The sequence below is a fragment of the Erithacus rubecula genome (assembly GCF_903797595.1).
Source record: "Erithacus rubecula genome assembly, chromosome: 3".
Taxonomy (NCBI): Eukaryota; Metazoa; Chordata; class Aves; order Passeriformes; family Muscicapidae; genus Erithacus; species Erithacus rubecula.
The window spans coordinates 32,940,810-32,959,829 of record NC_136689.1 but is presented as its reverse complement, the minus strand read 5'-3'; the positions used below and the strand labels follow the sequence as shown (position 1 = coordinate 32,959,829).

At 35.7% G+C, this 19,020-nt stretch overlaps 1 protein-coding gene across 6 annotated transcripts in view; it reads left to right on the top strand.

Moving 5' to 3' along the window:
- Positions 1-19,020, top strand: part of PHF14 (PHD finger protein 14) — a 161,669-nt gene that overhangs the window by 75,209 nt on the left and 67,440 nt on the right. The gene's annotated exons all lie outside the window — the stretch shown is intronic.

The following is a 19,020-nucleotide window of genomic DNA, read 5'->3' as shown; positions in this document are numbered from 1 at the left end:
TCCTTAGTCAGTTAAACTAAGTACAGTGATGTTACTGTACTGCATGTGCACTTACTGCTGAGGAACAGGAGCACTAAATCCCTCTAATTCTGACTTGGACAGCTGATGTGATGTTGTATTAGGGAAATAGGCAGTAAAATGTAAGCTGACATTGGAATATGGTGTAGTAACTGACTTTTACCATTGCACATAAACAGAGTAATTATTCTAAATCATAGCATCACTTTCAGATGGATAACCACTAAAATCACTGCACTGTGGTTTCCTGAAAATGCCACAATCCTTCAACTGCCAAATTAAACCCAGGGAGAACAACCATCGGTAGTGCCTGCACAGTTATGTAGAGGGATGAGCCCTGAACCAAATAAAAAGATGTTCTGAAAGAACAGTAACCTTTCCCATGATGTGCACATTTTCCATTACATTTCTGACACAGAATGCTGTGAAATGATTTAATGTTGACATTTTGTTTTGCTGACTTTTTCCTTTCTTATTAAAAAGAAACAAAAGTTGGGTTAGGGAAGTAGAGGGAAGGTGGCCAAGCATTTGGATTCTAATTCAGAAATCTCTTCTTTAAAGACAATACCAAAAGCACTCTAAATATAAATTGTTTCTGAGATTGGATTGTGCATATTTTGGGGAAAAAGAAATATACATATCTCCAGCATCAATGTTGAACACCTTGGTGTGTAAGGTTAATTTATGTTGCTGCTTTGCAATAATCACATACCAAATATGCTAATTCAGTAAAGTATCCTTTCTAATTAGCAGTCACAGAAATCTTACACATCAGCAATATCATATAGCACATGTAGTACACTTATTTCTGCTTGTCATTTTTGATGTATTTTGCTAGAAGTGATTGTAGAAGGGAGCAAACCATGAGCAGACATGATACAATGAAAGGTCAACACTTGTCACTTGGAAAAGGATAAAATTTTATTGAGTGAGGAAACAGAAAGTGTCTCTCCATTCATGCTATACAGGAGCTTGTCTACATCTAAAGTAATACATGTAAGAATACTTGGACAGAAGAATTACTTGTCTAAAGTGTGGTACATGCATCCTTTGGCAGCTTTGTATTTCATGTTTCAGAACTGATGAAAGGCTTTGCTTGTTTCTAGCACAGTATACAATTCTATCTTTGAAAAACACAGATTTTGCTTTTGTTTTCTTAAGGATGTGTGAAGTTTTCTTGGCACCTCATTTATTTTATCCTTCTCCCATCCAATTTCAATTTGTTGGATAATGGTTCCTGTATTTGAAAGTTACTCTGTTTCCATGAAAGGACATCTAAATATATATAAAATATTTTATTTTGCAGTCACTGAAAATAAACATAGAATTTTGGTTATACAGGAACTTACTTGAAAAAAAGGTGTATGTTGGAATATGTTTTCTGTCACATTATTTAATGGTTAACAAAAAGCCATGCTGACTTTGACATTTAAAATAGTCTTAAATTCTGGAAAGATAACCTGAGTTTATTGTAATTTAAATATTTGTAACTAAAACTGAAACACTAGCAACTAACTCTCCATTTTCCTGAAAACTAATGAGTACTCTTGGATTTTAAAAGTAGGGTGTGTCTTGGAAAAACGGTGTGGCAACTGATAGCACTTCAGGACTTTATAAAAGCTTCAACATCTTACATATGCTAAACCAGTTTTGAGGAGGTTTTTTTGGCTTTGTTTTTAATAGGAAAACAAAATGTTAGTGATAGGCAAAGGTGAAAATGATACCAATACCTAAAAGTTGAAGCATCACTCAGTTTTAGCATGAGAAAATAGAAGTAAAAACTTATATAATACAGTGATAGTACTGGACTGATAGTTAAATTATTAAATTCTAAAATATATTGTTGTAATAAAAACTAAAATAATTGCAAAAATCCTAATGGCAGTAAGCTAAACAATAGAATTTGTTGGTGTTTATTTGACCATAATATGTAAGCAATAATTTCAGAGCTGTTTCTTACAAAGGACTATTAAAAGTGAAATAGATGTTATGAAATTGTTCTGGCAGCCTTTAGCTGTTTGCTAACAATTTAATGCAGCAATAAAAGCTAGCAATAGCAGCACCAAAATTGCATAGCAGAAAGTTGATTATAATTTGGTAAGAAAATATTGTATGGATTAAAGTGCTCACTTCAGTGTAAACTGTGGACAGAGTTTATCCTTGGGTTTAAAAATCTCATAAATTTGAATAGCTTTTTAAAGTGTTCTTGTTAGTAAAAGTCAGAGACAAATTATGCCTTGTGCTGATGTTGCTGCCTAGGGAAATAGTGGAGAGGAGTTAAATTTTTTATTCTGTAAGTATTCCTGTATTAAGCCTTCCCAGGACTCAAAATGGAAGTCTCTTTGGACCTTGTGATACAAACTTCTTATTTAGGTATTCCCATCTCTGCTCAACATTCCATGTGAATAAAACATAAAAGCTAATGGATGGGACTCATGCCTGCATTTTTGCTCATTAGCACAACCAAGTGTGAGCACAGACTTCTGGTTTGTGCCTGGAGAAAGGCAAATAAAGTAAACAAAAACTTTCATCTCTAAACTGTGTCTTTATGAAATTGTGGAATCCATGGTAATTATGAATTTGATTCTCATTTCCTTTGTAGGGCTATTTCTGAGGGAGAATAATCCATATGCATTTCTGAATTGTGTGTCCTTTAACTTGTATAGAAACTCTGAGTACACAAGGAGGGTTGTGGAAGAATTTTCTGGATGTGTAGTGTGCTTTATAAATGCCTATTGAACTTGACACTATGCAGATGGAACAGAAAATATAGCTTTTTTTATTTGTCAGGGATCTGTGCAAGTTCACAGAAATTTTTTATTTGACAACCTCAACTGATTCTGAGCCATTTAGGATATTAAATTATATTTCTATTTAAAGTACTTATATTTCTTAAAATATTTTGATAAAAAAGTGAATATATGGAAGTGCTACCTAAAACTGAGCTTCTAGGAAACTGAGAAGAGGAAGCAAGACAAAAGAAGGGCTATGAGGTAAAGAGTAAATGAGTAATGAATAGAGGACAAACCAGTTTGCTGATTCTGTAAACCTTGAAGTAGTGAACAAAGATCTGAAATTTCACATGAAAACTAGAAGAAATCCAGTCTAGACCCTGCTGGGACAGCTTCCTGGCAGTGCATATTCTGTGTTAGCATTTAAAAGTGCAAGAATTGAGAAGAGAAGTTAAGTTACTTGAGAATGGTTTAAAATGTGGCAAAAAAAAGAGCGCCTTGAAATAGAACAATGGATTTTTAGGCATATTGAGAAAGAATAACAAACAGGATTCAGTAACAGCATGAGAATTGGTGACAAGGATAACCTTATTTGTTGAGCTATTTCCTTCAGGATTATTATTAAATGACAGGAGAAGAAAGGAACTTTTAGATTTTTTCCCCTTAAAGCTTGAACTGCCACAGTGTATGAGTTTATGGAGGGATGTTAAGAAAAACACTTGAGGAAAAAATACTTACAATGTCCTCTTTTGAAAGAAAATGTAATATCTGTTGAGAGATTAAGTTTGTGTGAGTAAAATCAGTATCTAGCTTTAGTAGTCATATTGAGTGATCAGAACAGTAATATTTATTTGAAGTTTCTCTACATTTTGGAGAGAATGCATAACTACAGGTATGTAAAAACTGCAAAAGCAGCAATTTAATGTCTGAAAATGCAGAGCAGATGAAAAGAGGAAAAATAAAAGTGCTACTTTGTCATAGTAAAAATTGTTTAAATTTACATAAAAACAGCCTCTCTGCTAGTACATACTGACAGTTCTTTTAATAACACTTGCTGTGAAAAAGAGATAAGAAAACCAGTGGGCTTTTAAAACTCTAGTGGTAATCTTAGTTTTTTACATTAAAGAACAATAAGTAAACTGCAGGACTTGAATTTTCTTTAATTTTGAAATGTTTTCTAAATAATTTCTGCTTTTGTTAAAAATGGAATCACAGAATGCTTGAGATTGGAAAAGACCTCTAGAGCTAGTCTGGTCCGAGCCCTGCAAATTGAAACAAGTCAGACAGAGTATGTTACTCAGGGCAGTGTCTGGTTGGATTTTGAGTATCTCCAGGGATGGAATGTCTGCAGCCTCTCTGGACAGCTTGTTCTGTTGCTTGTTCTTCCTCAGAGTGAAAAAAAAAAAAAAAATTCTTATGTTCTTATACTTTATTTCAGTTTTTGCCTGTTGGCTCTTGTCCTTTCACTAGGCATCACTAAGAAGTCTGGCTCTCTTTGCTTCCCCTTACAGGTATTTACACCCTGAGAAGATTCTCAATGAGCCTTCTCCAGCCTAAATAATCTCCAGCCTTAGCCTATTTTTGTATGACAGGTACTCCAGCTAGTCATATTCATAGTCCTTTTGTTGGAGTTAGTTCAGTATCTCCATTGTGTTTTTTGTCCTGGAGAGCCCAGAATTGGATGCAGTGTTCTTAGTGTGGGTCCACCAGTTCTGAGGCAAAAGAAAAAGTATATTTACTGTTCTTAAAAGTAAACCTTTAAAAAAAAAAAAATTCTTCTATTGTAAATAGCAGGTAAAATTTAGTTTTTTAGATAAGAAACATCTTCCTGTAGTCAATATAGCAAGTCATTAAGAACGCTGCTGAAGAACAAGAAAGTAATTTTGCTTATTAAATTCACGTCTTGGGAAAGTTGTGTCCTAGCTGTAGTTTGTTGTTGCAGTTTAAAAGGTGAATTCATTGAGCAGCATTCTTGAAAATTACCAGTTCTAAGGCTTACAATTTTCCAGTGGAAGATCCATCTTAGTGGTAGGTTTCACTGTGTAAGTTCAGATAAGACATCCACAGTTTCAATCCCTTCCTCTGCTCTCTTTGAAAAGTGCATTTTTAAAATGCATTTCTACATTCACTACATTGAAATATCACCCCAACAACAGCTTGCAGATCAACCTGTAAAATTGCATTAGAAGAGCTGTATCAGGTAACATGGCAGCAGACTGAGACTTCTAAAAACTCACAAAACTCAACTGTGAACGGTCTCTTTGCCAATTCTGCCAACCCCAGAAAATAATAAATAATGTCATAGCTGAAACTCCACACTTAGCTAAAAAGGAGTTAGAAGCGCGAGGAGAGAAAATCCAGTGGTGTTGTACTAGAATGCTGAGATCCATTGTGAGGGCTGGAGAACATGAGGGCAGGAGGATTGTCAGCCTTTAATTATCCTTTCCATCTCTTGTGGTGGGTACTGGAGTACCCCACAGAGTAGAATAGTGGATGCAGTTTTTACACATGCTAAGAGTTAAGATTTCCACTCTCTTAATTCCAAGCAAAACTGGAAATGCTGGAATACTAGGAGCTGGCTGTCTGTGGAGTGATGGAAGAGTACTGAGAGCAAGGTTTTTTCTTCTATAGATCCTGGTTCCTTGGAGACCTGATCTGAACAGTTTGTGCCATTGGTTTCTAATCTATGCCAAAACAATTGTGGCCTCTTTTTAACACTGTAGATAGAAGTTTGTGTCTCTGAGTTAGAAGGGACCCACAAGGATCATCAAAATCCTATTCCAGGATGGCCCCAAGAGTCACACCATGTGCCTGAGAGCATTGTCCAAACACTTCTTGAACTCTGTCAGCCTTGGTGCCGTGGTCACTTCCCTGGGGAGGCTCTTCCAGTGCTTAGCCACCCTCTGGATGTGGAACCTTTGTCTAATATCCAGTCTAAAGCTGCCTTGCTGGAACATCAGGCCATTCCTGTGGGTCCTGTCACTAGTCACCCAGAGAAGAGATCAGTGCCAGCCTCTCCTGCAGGCTGAGCAGACCAGGTGGCCTCAGGCTCTGCTCACAAACAGCTTCCCCTCCAGGCCCCTCACCATCCCTGCTGCCCCTCCTGTGGATTCTTACAGCTTCATATCTTCTTGCAGTGTGGTTCTTCACTTAAGAAATCCTTTATATTAGCTTGTAGTCCATGGGATGTCTGGATATCATTAATAGTGTACGTTTGGATTTGTGGGAAAAAAATCATGGATTGTGTTTACAATATGTAATAATTATTAGCTAAGCTGTTGGTCTGCTTACTATAAAAAAATCAGGTTTAGCTTAAAAGACTTATATATTAAAAACTTTAAGACTTATTTTGAAACTTCAGTTAATATAATATGTACTTAATTCTAGTTGAATAAGAACTATTATGTTCTTATTGTCTCATTCCCATTATAAAAATACCTTAATATGTCATTCAAAACTGGTTTCACTGTTTGACAACATGCCTCAGAAAATTGCCATGCTTCCTTTATTTTTGCATTTAAATTTGTATTAAACCATATCTGTGATTGGGTGGTTAATTTTTTTCATTATGAAGATTGATAAAATTCTGAAATTAAGCAGTACAGTATTTTCAGTATAGATTAATCCATGTAAAAAATTTTTGAAGTAGACTTCCTCTGATAGTTACATGTAGAAAAGTTCATGTGAAGCTGGTGGGTTTTATAAGTTAAAGTGATAAGGTTCAAAACATAATTTTAGTCACCATAAACAAAATTCATGACAATTAGCTTAATAAATACATTTAATGAGTAAGTTGAAGAAAAGGAAAAATACTTAATATTGCTGCAGTTGTCTTTTTCAGTAGCTTGAGTGTACTTATGTTTTCTGTGAGCCCCAGGATTGTATTAGAGTGCTATGTGTTATTTTTAATTTTGCTTTTTGTGTGAGACATATAAACAATTTTCATTGTTCACACAGCCAAAAGATTTCCTTCTGTCTTGGCCACCAGGCCTTTGGGAAGAATAGAGCTTCAACTTCTGTTAGCCATTGTATCTGAGACTTTCTATGTCTTTGTCAACAAAGAAAAAAAACCCCTGAAATTAATTAAAAATGTCATTGGTGAATGAGTTAAAAAATGTTTGCTTTTTTTCAAGAGCACTTTCTTATGAAAGTTTGGTTCTTCTTTCAAAATGTTAGCTTCAATTAATTTATTTCAAATTCATACTATGATTTTTATTTCTGAATTAGGGAAATCTAACCACTCGATTTCATCAAGAGTGATGGATTATGTGTATTCTATACAATGACTGTGTTATAAAATATCGAGTCACAGACAGTAAAAGGAGAAATAGGAGAATGATCAAGCAAAATGTCCATGACTGGAACTCAGCAAAGCTTACTTTCTGGAATTGTTTAAGTAGCATTGATACAGATGAAAGTTAGCCACACTGGGCAGTGGTAATAATTGTGGTACCAGACCCCATGTTCAGTTTCTTATTGTAAAACTTGAAAAAACTTGTAAAGCTTTAGTCATTTGGACTCAGAATTCTTCATGTCTCCTGTTATCTTTTAGGCTGGATATTTTCAGGCAGAATTTTTAAGGTGCCATTTGAGTAAGTGTACTGTACTGTCTTGTCCAGGTGTCCCTCACCCCATACCTTTAAGAAGAAAAGTGAATTGAAGTCTTTGATCAGTAAATTGAATTTTGGCAAAAACCTCCTTTTCCCAAGGACGGAGGAGATATTTATTCATGTCAATTTGATGAAATCTTGGAAAAGGGAAGCTTTGAAGGATATTGTGAGAGAAATAGTTCCCTCATAACTATCAGACTCATAGTATGGCAGGTTTTACATCATTTGTCATTGTGCTGAGTGTGCTGTGGGCTGAGTGCACTTATCCCTGCAGTTGGATTTGCTACAAGACTTCCAGGGAACAGAAATGTGGATTGAGAAGAAAGATGTTAAGGACAGTATCAATGACTGATAGTGCTGCACTAGATGAGAGGAGTAAAATGGGACAGTGAGTGTGGAGAGGTGTGTGACTCCTGGGTCATCTTTTCTCCTTCACAGAGAGATGTGAGCAAGATATGCTGAGCTCAGGAATCCACAGCAGTCACATAGTCACTTGTGAGGAGTAGCATTTTTCCTAGGCTAAGTTTCAGAATGAATATCTCACCCAGTGCTGCTGTCTGATATATCTTTGCTGGTCAGGCAGTCTTTGGTAGGGTAAAGATATTTCAGCCTCTACTGCTCCTTGGACCAGGCTGATGCTTATCTAGCTGAATTGCCATCCTTGGATTCTCCACTGTATTCAGGTTTAATGTTCGTGGGGGGTTTTTTTGTTGTGGTTTTTTTTTTTTTTTTCCCCTCATCTACCAGAGTTTTGCATTTGTTCTATACACTTGTTTCTTCAGTAAAGCTAAGCCAAAATCTTGCAGATTTGCTGTATGAAACAGGGCCTTGGGTTACAGACAGACACACCTTAGAGCTGTGGTTGTCTGCTACGGCCCAGTACTGAGATCATGGTTGTACCAGGACCACCATGGAGAAGGACCTGCATTTGGATGATAAATGTTTAAAAAATAGAATTTAAGTGGTGTGCAGAGGCAGCAAAATTCAGACTATTCAAACTTCAGAACTTGAGCAAAGTTGGACTGATTAGAGAAAAAAGAAAACCATGTGGATAATAGTCAGAGGAGGGGTAATACTGAAACTCTTTAAAGAATCAGGGAGGGTGGTTGTGGATAGGAATCCTATGTGAAAATGAGAAGTTTGGTATGGTCGAGACAAGTCAGTGGTGCTGAAATGAGTGGGTGACTAGAAAATGACATCTTACTAAATTTTCAGCTATTTCATTGTTATAGGTAGCAGAAGATATTTATTATGATTGCAAAATTACAGGATTTTTACTGATTAATCAAAACATTTACAAAAGTAGCAAAGTAGTATTTAAAAATGAAAAAATAGGAATGGTAAGTATTAATTAAAAAAAACAATTCTAAAGCATAATTAGCATTACTTTTATAGTTGCAGTTCCAATATATTTATTTTCAATACTTTAAAACTCTTTATTCTAAATGCAGAAAAAGTTGTATATTACTTAATTAACCATATATATATTAATCAGCAACCCTTCATAAATTTTTTTTTGTTTTTCTGAAGTTCCATGTTTTGTTAGATATTTTCTTTGATATTAAATGCTGTCATTCATCTGTCTTGAGCTGTTAATTAAAAAATAGATGAAGTTGTCAAGTAGTCTGGAATATTTTAATTTTTCTATGTTTCCCTATGTGATCCAAAACTGAATAGGAAAGCAGAGATTTCAGAAATTAGTAAATTGCTGTCAAAGATTCAAGCACTTCGCAGTATTCTGAAATCAAGTTCTTCAACTTCTTTGTATCCATCATTTTTATCTTTTGTCTGCCTGTCATTCTCATGGGTTGATGGATTCACATTCTGTGTTATTGTCTTCTAGAGAGGAAAAAATAGTGAAAAGAAGTATGAGGGAACAAGGGCATTTCAGAATGACTATGACCACTAATAAGACAAAAGGCTAAATCTACTCTGTAGTTCCAAAGACATGCAGGATGATAAACAATATTCTTTTATTTCATGTTTTTTCCCAAATTCATGTCTTGAAGGTAGAAATTGATATAGGTACATTGTTTGAAATGTGTTTAAACCTGCTTTTAATTGCTTTTGGAAGTTAGTTGATTTCACCTGGACTAAAGATCTGACATTTTTTACAGGGAACCAGTGTTACTGATCTGACAGGAAGGGCCCAAAAACAGCAGTAACAAGTTTAGGAAAATGGTAAAATTGACTATCAAATGCAGTAATTTGATTCACCTTATGCCCAGCATGATATAGGGTGAGATATCCCTTCTTCCTACTAGTTCCATTTGGTTTAGGTTTGTTTCATACAGATTTTACTGCCAAGACATAATATAGTGAGGATGTATCTCCAAACAAATAACTGTTTTCCTGGCTACAAAGGTAGTTCTATCTCGTGATACAGTTAAACTTCATGCCTTATTCTAGATTTGGTTATTGATGCTCCTGCTGAAAGTAATACTCAAGAATACAGCTGTGTGATAATGACATTGCAAAAAAACTGCATAATATTTTACTTGACTTTCATTTTTTGTCATGATGAAATAATTTTCTTAAGGGTCCTTTTTTATATTATTTAAGAAAAATCTTAAGAGTAAACATGCTACAAGGGACATTGTGGTATTTGATTTCACTGAACTTTTTCAGTTCTTTTGGAAGTGATTTATTTAATACTTAGCACAGAGTTTCACAAATAAAACATCTTAGTGCACTGTTCAAAAATTTTGTCATGGTCTAAAATACTATTAATTAATTGATTTTAATATATAATACATTTTATCTTTGTTATTGCTTTTACTGTTTATGTATTATGTCTGAATTTTATTTGCATGCATTCAGCATGGTATAGACAAACTATGTTATAACAAATGTTGTTCTAAGTATATTTTCTAAATAGTCCTTTTCAGGAGTGCTGTACAATGCTTTTAGTATTTAGCTTGATTATAGAATAATACAAATGTATCCATTGTTTATACCTATTGGTTAACTTCTGACTTCTTTTGAGAAAAAGTATTACTAAATTTTGCATGCTTCAGGACTAGTTTGAAAGAAAATCATAATTCATTTTTTTGTGCATTTCAGAAATAGCCCATTTCCACCTAGAGACCTGTTATCTTTTTAAAAAGTTTTCATACTGAAGACTGAAAATTAACTATGAAATTATAATGGCATCTATTAAATGTTTGCTTTGTAAGTTAAGCTTTTCTGCACCTATCAATCAACTTGAGAAATGTCATGGACATTTAAAAAAAATGTCCAGTTTTAAGATGCTTATTTTGAAATACAGGGGTTTGTATGAACTGTTCAAGTGAATGCCTTGCATTTTCCCTACGTTTGTTTTCTTACTCTTTGTTTGTAAACATATAAATGAAATTTGTCTTTAGGCCACTTTATGTGTAAATTTTTTTATAGTCGAGTTGTAAATACAAATGAATAGTTCTAGTTTTCTGTGGGTTTTTTGGCTTTTTGTTTGTTTGGTTTTTTTCCTTTGTTTTAATTTTGGTTGGTTGGTTGGGCTTTTTTGATGGCTCCCAAAATGCTGTAGATGTACTTCCACTTAGAAACTTGTGTATAACCTCTTCTGGCTTTTATTTGGTAAAATCCTTATAGTTTCTACGTTTCAGTAGAATATGAAATCACCTGTCAGTCTTAAGAATAGGACCTTTGATATGACTAATACCGTTGAATTTTAAGATGGCATCAAGGGCACAATATTTTACAATTTGTGCACAACAAGACAGATTATAAATCAGTCTTGGATACCTCTTATAGTACACTATTGTCTTACAGTCAGATATTGTCTGTAACAGGGCTGGGAAGGAAATTTCTTATCCCTTGTAACTGACAGAAATCCACTACTTACCCATGTACTGGGCATCACAGGATTTTATTCAGCATCTTGGCTTCCCATCCTGACCACAGGAATTGATAATGCTTTCTAATAGTGGAAATGAAAGCTTTTAGAATATCAAGAACAAATTACCATAGCTTCTTATTTGTTTCTTCCCACAGAGCTGAGATATAAGTACCCCTGAGCTCACTGTGTAATTCCATGTCCTGAGAAGGCATCTGCTGATGTCCCCTCTAAACCTCTTAAGCTGCAGGTTGTGGCTGTGAGCCCTTGTGGTGAGAGCCCTCCCACTCTCAAGTAAAGAGAGTTTGGTAGTGCTGTCGGCCCCAAAATGAAAGAATCACAGAATATGCTGAGCTGGACAGCACCCTGGAGGATCATCTAGACGAATCCCAGCCCTGCACAGGACCATCCCCAAGAATCATACCGTGGGACCTGAGAGTACAGTCCATGCTTTCTGAACTCTGCCAGATTTGGTGCTGTCACCATTTCCCTGGGTAGCCTGTTCCAGTGTCCAACCATCCTCTGGGTGAAGAATATTTTTCTATTATGTAATTTAAACTTCCCCTGACACAATTTCAGGCCATTCCCTTGGGTTCTGTCACTGGGCACCACAGAGAAGAGAGCATGCCTCTCTGCCTCTTCCCTTCACTAAGAAGTTGTGACTACAGTGAGGTCTCCCCTCAGTCTCCTCAAGGCTGAGCAGACCAAGTGACCTCAGGCACTGCTCTTACAGCTTCTCCTCCAGGCCTTTCACTGTCCTCACAGCCCTCCTTTGGGCACTCTCTAACAGTTTAATATCTTTCTTACACATTGTGTCTCCCAAACCTGCTCCCAGCACTCGAGGTAAGGCTGTCCCAGCTCAGAGCAGAGCAGGACAATCCCCTCCCTTGCCTGGCTGGGATGCTGTGCCTGATGCATCAGTTCTCTCCCCCGGGCTCCCTGGGCTGCTTTGTTACTGGACAGCATCTAGAGCTCAAGCTATAGCCTTCTGCTCTTTGACTGCAGCTGGCTTTCAACCTGCTCATCCAGCCTTGTTTTTAAATTGATAAGGAAAATGCTGTACCAGAGCATTATGCTGGACACCTTTTGGTGTGTTGCAGCCATTGCTCTTCCCTCTTTCATAGTGCATATCATTCATCGTTTCAAATACCAGCAACCCCTCTACCCTTATTAAAGGTTTGCTGAATGTTCTCAATTACTTTCATGTATTTGACAATGGATCCCTTCATCTTTCCTAGTACAGGGACAAAGGTGAGCAGCCCATGATGTCCTGGGTAATCCTTACTATAATTTTTTATTGTTCATGTCTCACCTCTTTTAAATGGGCTTGTCTTAGCATTTTTCAGTTTTCAGAGTCCTGCCTTGGCTGTAATGGTGCTTCTTAGATCTTACACAGGAGTCTGACAGAGATAACAAACATCCATTTCAGAAATATTGCATAATTCCTATGGATTGGGGTATATCCAAATGGACTAGACCAGTTCTTGCTGCTTTCCTGCTGTTGGCTGTCCTTCTCTATCCCATGTCACACTGGTGGATGTGGGGGTCTGAGGTCGAGTTTTCTCCGTGCTTGCTGATGCATTGTGCTCAAAGGCATCACGTACTGCTTTACTTCTCTGAGCTCTGAGTAAATTTTCTTTTAAAAATCATGCCCCTTTCACTTGGCAGCTTTCCCTTTTACAGCTTCCTGCAGGATTCAGCCTAGCAGTGAACTTTACAAAGCAATGTTTTCTCTTCCAAAGCCATGACTGAGCTTTTTATGGCCTTTGTATGGAGAAGTAGTAAATTCTTTTGTAAATTTAAACCATAGGAGTGGTAAGAGATTGTACTTACACGTCACTTTGTTCTCTGGACTCAATGTTCCAATCACCCATAAAGTCTCACTAGTGCCATTAATATTTTCAATTTAATTTTTAAATAAAACTGGATCATAATTGATTTCTTAAGCATAGGAGCAAGTGCATTACAGGTTTTCACTTGCACTTCACTTGAGATACAGCAGCTTGATGGAGAGGTTCCTCATAATCCTTTAGAGACTTTTGATTGTCTCACAATAGAACTGCTACAGCTTTAAGGTTTCAGGGAGTGGGAGTTTTAAGAGGAAAAAAACCTTAATAAATATCTTGGAGAATAATTTAAATTTTAAAAAAAAGCCCAACTCCTAGTTTTGAATCTGTTTTAGACTTGTTCTTGGCAGAGCAGCAGAGCAAGAAACCAAAATTCCTACTTTGGCTTGTTTTGTAGCATTTGTGGTAGTCATTCTTAGATTTTAACATATTGAAGTTGCACAAAAAATTCTAAATGCTTCACAGATATCAATAAACCATCAATAACTGATGGGTAACCTAAAGGCTTAGGGGCCTGTGTTTTCACTGAAAACAGTATGAAAACTCTGCAGTCCAGTGACTTTGGTGTTGACTGTCCAAACTGTGAAGTGAAATTTAGATTTTTCTGACAGAGTTAATTCATAACCACTGATAAAGAGGCAGCCCAATAAATTACTTAATCTACTTTTCTGTAAAAATATAAAAAAATAATATTATATAACAATAACAACTTTAGACTTTATTTATATACTGAAATGGAAAAATATCCTTCACTCTTCTTTTTTTTATTTTAAAAGACTTTATTCAGGTTTTTTATTTCAAAACAATATTATAACTTAATTTATTGCATTATATGGCTCTGCTAGTTAGAATGCTTCTCAGAGTGTGGTCTGTAAATAATGGCAATAATAAGCAAGTTCTGTATTTGGCGAAAGTTTCTATTTTTGTTTCCAATAAAATATTTATTTATAAGATTAATGGTATGCTAGTATATTTATACAGTACTTACGAAGGGGTACAGAGTTCTCACATTAACAGAAACAGAGTGACAGTACCCGTGATACAAAGCTGTGTGATATATAAAATGTACATATTCTTATTGTGTTTATGCTTTTGAATTTACTGATAGATGATGTCATAATTACTTACCATCTTTGGAGCACGTAGTTTTACAGAGAAGGTACTCTGTATCAATTACTGTCAGCAGAACAGATGCCCTGGGATCAGGCAGGCAAAGTGGTTGGTGGAAAGGGTCAGTTGTGTTTTCTCTGGAAGTGTTTCTGCAGACATGTCTGGTGTGCATGTTGCTTTGGAGTGGCCTGAATGTTGCTGCTTCTATAGACATCTGGAAACTCTTAAAATCTGGAAGTAGAATAAAAAGAAATTGAGCAGAACTCTCATCTCCTGTGATACAAAAAGTTGGGTAGTCAGTGAAGGACTGGCAGCTGATCTTTAACTCCATTATCAGTGCTCATTAAATTACCAGAGGAAAGCTCACATTTGTGTCTAATCCAGCAAGTCACTTGTTTGTTAGTCAAGCATGTTTTATGTGCACAGACAGCATAAGACTAAAGACTGGGTAAATAGAGGGCAACTTAGTTGACCTGTCAGCTACCTAGTGCTGGAAACATCTATTGCCACATCCTGATTCAGTTTCATTAGCATATAATGATGATTACATTATTCATCAATACTCTTCTCAAAGCTTTGTAACTCCCTGTATATGGCTTTTTTTTCTCCTTAGGTTTTATGTAGTTTAACTTAAATTGTGAGGTTCCTCATGGTACACTTATTTTCTGTTAAAACTATGGAAAACCATCCTTGTATAGGAATATATAACATAGCCATTTATTAATTATTGTGCTTATTGCATACCAAGCAAGGGGTTTTTTTTAACTTTTGAATGTAGTAATTCAACTGAAAATAAGTGCAGTCTAATACAATGTAGATTACATTGTGCAGTTGGGGTTAAGAATTATTTTGTACTGCCATATGCCCTTGTGTTATACAAACCGTAACTCAATATTTTGAGTTCCTAATAATAATGATGATAAACACAGTGCTCTATGTTCTGTTTTTCTACTTACATAATACATATGCTGGCATTCACAAGACTCAGTTGAATTAATGGGTCGGCATTCAGTTGAATGCATTTTTTTGCAGTGAGTACAGAGATTAAACTCGAAAGTGAGCTCCTCATGCTCATTCAAAATAATAGCAGGGGGAAGGAAGAGTTTTGCTTTAAGTGGAAAGGGATAGTCACTCCTTGCAGTTAAGCACTGAATTGGATAGACACAGCTGCAGAGGCAAGATATGCATTGCAAAAACAGATCAATTGGAATCAGTCCCATCCAAATGAAATTACATCACTCAATAACCTTCCTTTCAAGCCATTGAAGTCTTCTGGCCCAGATTTCTCTTGTCAAGTCACTGAGTTTTACCAGTGATTAAAGTATCTTGAAATTGCTTCGATAACATCAGGGACCTTGTTGTGACAAGGTCTGTAAATGCAGTCATTTGAAAGAGAAAGCTGGGTTTCATGTAGAGTATTGAGTGTATTGACTGGATATTTTTCATGGGTTCTCAGAAGCTGATATTCACAAAGACAGTACAGAATGAAGGAAAATGACATATCCTATACAAAAGAGTAAATAAAATATTGGTGTCATATATGTGAAATGGTTTCATTCAGTACTAAAAGTATAATTTTCCTCTGAAGTAGTTTCAAAGTGTTTTCTTGTTTTGAAGTGGGCATAGAAGTACTCAGAGAACAGAATTCAGTAAATCAAGACAGTCAACATGTTTATGCAGTGACCAGCTCTAAATGTTATTTTTGTTCCCATGTGACAGTTGCTAAGATAAAACAGAGCTCTTCTGTTCCAGTGGTACCTCAGATGCTGTGATCTTTTGTCCTGCAGATAACTTTTTTACAGACTAATCAGTGTGTATATTAGCAGAAATAAATCTGTAACTGTTCAGGAATCATATAGTAATATTTATAACTTGATCAATACTGAGAAAATTAGAAATGTCTAGGAGACACATTTCTCATCACTGTTTTCTGGATGGGGTTTTTTTTCCTTCTAAAGAGCTCAGTAGCTCTCATCCACTTAATAGAGCTGTTGGGTACACATTAATTTCTGAGATGAGGTGTGCCTTGAGCAGCCTGAATTTTAAAAATGCGTATTACTTATCATCTTTACCTCATTAAAGTTATTTACAAATACCCCAGATTCCTCTTTAGTCTTTGCAGACTTAACCTGGTGGGAGAGTTCTAATTTTTCAGAGCTGGTAAGGTACACTGAAGCAGCTTCCTGCCTTCAGATTCTTGAAGATAAACTGATTTTACATTTTGGTTGAAAATGTGTTTTTACTTGTGCCCAGTTGACAGCCAGAAACATTGCTCTTACAACAGCTACTTAACCTGATGAAGGCAAGTATTAAAATGGCTAAAAATGAACCAGGATCAAAACTGCTGACACAAGCATTACATTTGTCTGTGATTTGCAATTTGCTGTGTCTGTTGCACAAATGAAGAGCAGAAAATACTGAAATAACTTATAGGGTTTCTTGTCCTATGAAGTCTTTTGAAAAGGAAATCTGCACATACTCCTAGACACCCACCCTTTACATAATCTTTACTTAAGTGAGGAAGCAAATGACAGCCATGTCTGGTTAGGGAGGAGAGAGATTGGTGTGTTTCTTCCTCTTTGCACCAAAATTTAAGTGTATTTATGATTACTTTTTGTCCTGGATTGAAGGAGAGCTGATAGAGAACAACTTTTCTAAAGGATCAGATATGCAATTGAGAACCTCCCTGTTCAGAGCATCTATTATAGGATTATTTGTGATGCTTTTTCCTCTTTAATATTTGTTGTGTCTGCTGGTAAGAGACGAAAGCCATTTAGTTTTGCTCACCATCCTTATTTCAGATTCTTGTGCCCACTAAATCCTTTTCTTAAATGAGGCTGTAAATACAAACTCAGCTATTGCAGACAGCTCTGGGTGCTTCAGTCAGTAGAAATTTGAATAGATGTACAGGAAAGGGAGCAGTTCTTTGGTTGAGGAAGGGTTGACAGATGGTGTGTAGGGATGGAAGAGCAGAAGAGACTGGGACAGGAGAAATGTCATCAGTGTGTGTGGTCTCAGGGCAGTAGTAGCCAGATGAGTTTGCTATTACATTACAATAATGCAATTAACTACAATAATTGCAAGCTATTGTATTTTTACTTTCATATTCCTTTGTCTTCTACCAATCTTTCACTTGCTAGAACAAAAACAAAATCTTGTTTAAACAAAGCCAGTAGTGATTCCTTAATTAATAATATTTCAAACATGACAGGGGTAAGGATAACCCTAGAACATGTAAAATAAATTATGTCAAGTTAAATTTTTAATATAATAGAAATGGAAAATTTGTCTAACCATTTAAATAATAATTCCCATTTAATATAATAGTAAATATTCTAATATCTTTTAAATATTTTGGTATGTTGTTAGCAATAAAAATGCAATACAAAGAAATATTATAGGAATAACTAGTGCAGGTGTAGGTTACTTGCACTTCCTACCTGATGTCTGTTTTTACAGCCTTACCTAAAGTGCTACAAAATATTAAGTTCTTTTCTCAGTAGTTAAAAGTTTCCTCTAAAAACCTTGTTTGTGCTCCATTACTTTGAGTTGAGAGCTTATTAAAATTTAACTGATTATTTTGTTGGTTCAGCTGTGAAGTTGTTTTTATATATAAAAACATGTTTACATGGACAAAATTTTTATATAAAAATAATTTATAAGTAGAGATTTATATATAAGCACAGTTATACGTAGATATACATGCTTGTATATATGTATGTATGTATACATATATTCACAGACTCATTCAGTCATCTTGAGAAACCAAAGAAAACCCCTTGTATTTAAAGTATGGGTGGCTGCATTCCTGCCCAAACCTTGCTGGTGCAGATGGGACAGCCTGTCACATTCTGATGGCCTGGCTGAAATGGTGCAGCTGCAGCTGCAGCATTGCTGTGAGAGGGGGAAGGTGGCACAGAGACCTTCTCTTTGTCTTGATCGTTCCTGATGCTACCCTTGGGGTTTCTGCATTGCAGTGTGCACCCATGTCATCCTCACCCACTGAGGCTGTCAGAGCAAAGCTAGCTGCACTCAGTAAGGGAGGGGAATTGTAAAGAGTATTTCTGTCTTACAGCTAAGCTTCTCTTCAGTTTTCTTAAAAAGTTCAAAATTGTGTTGTAGAATTGCAGTTCAGGACATCCAATTAAAAATTTTAATTGTGTTTCGAGTAAGAGATGAAGTGAGAATTGGGAGTGGATTTATATGTAGTACTTCTCACTGTCCCTCTAACTCTTAGACTCAAAATCCTTATACTCAAAACTAAAATTCCCTTACAAAGAATTTTTGTTTGAACATATGGCAACAAGATGGCTCCTGTTCATCAGACTGTTACATTTTATCAAAGTACGACAGCAGTTTCTTTTTTTATTTACAATTCTACTTAAATACATTTCAAAAAAAAAAAAACCAACAAACAACAAAAAAAACCAAACCACCAAATGTGGATGGAGGCTTTTTATTGGCCTATCTCTCAAAATAAATTTGCTCAGATGAAAGACAACCTAGATGTTTTCCTAGTTAAAATCTCACAATGCTCTAAGATACATTAGTTTGCTGGATAGCAAGTACTTTAAGGAGTTTAAATGCAGTGAATCAGCACTTTAAAATTATATTGATTTTTTAATAGGCATTATTGAAAAGTATGGATGTCATGAGTGTCAAAAGACAGGAAGTACAAGTAGGAAATGAAAATGCTATGAAAGCTTTGGAATTGTTGGCTCAAAGATATTTTTTTCAGAAGTGACTAAAGCCTTTAATGTACTGAATTATTACAATTAATTTTGAAAGAAACCCTCCCTTACTTAGTCCTTCCTAAATCCTAAGACTGGTTTTCTTTCAAATGCTATTCTATAAAACAAGCATTTTTT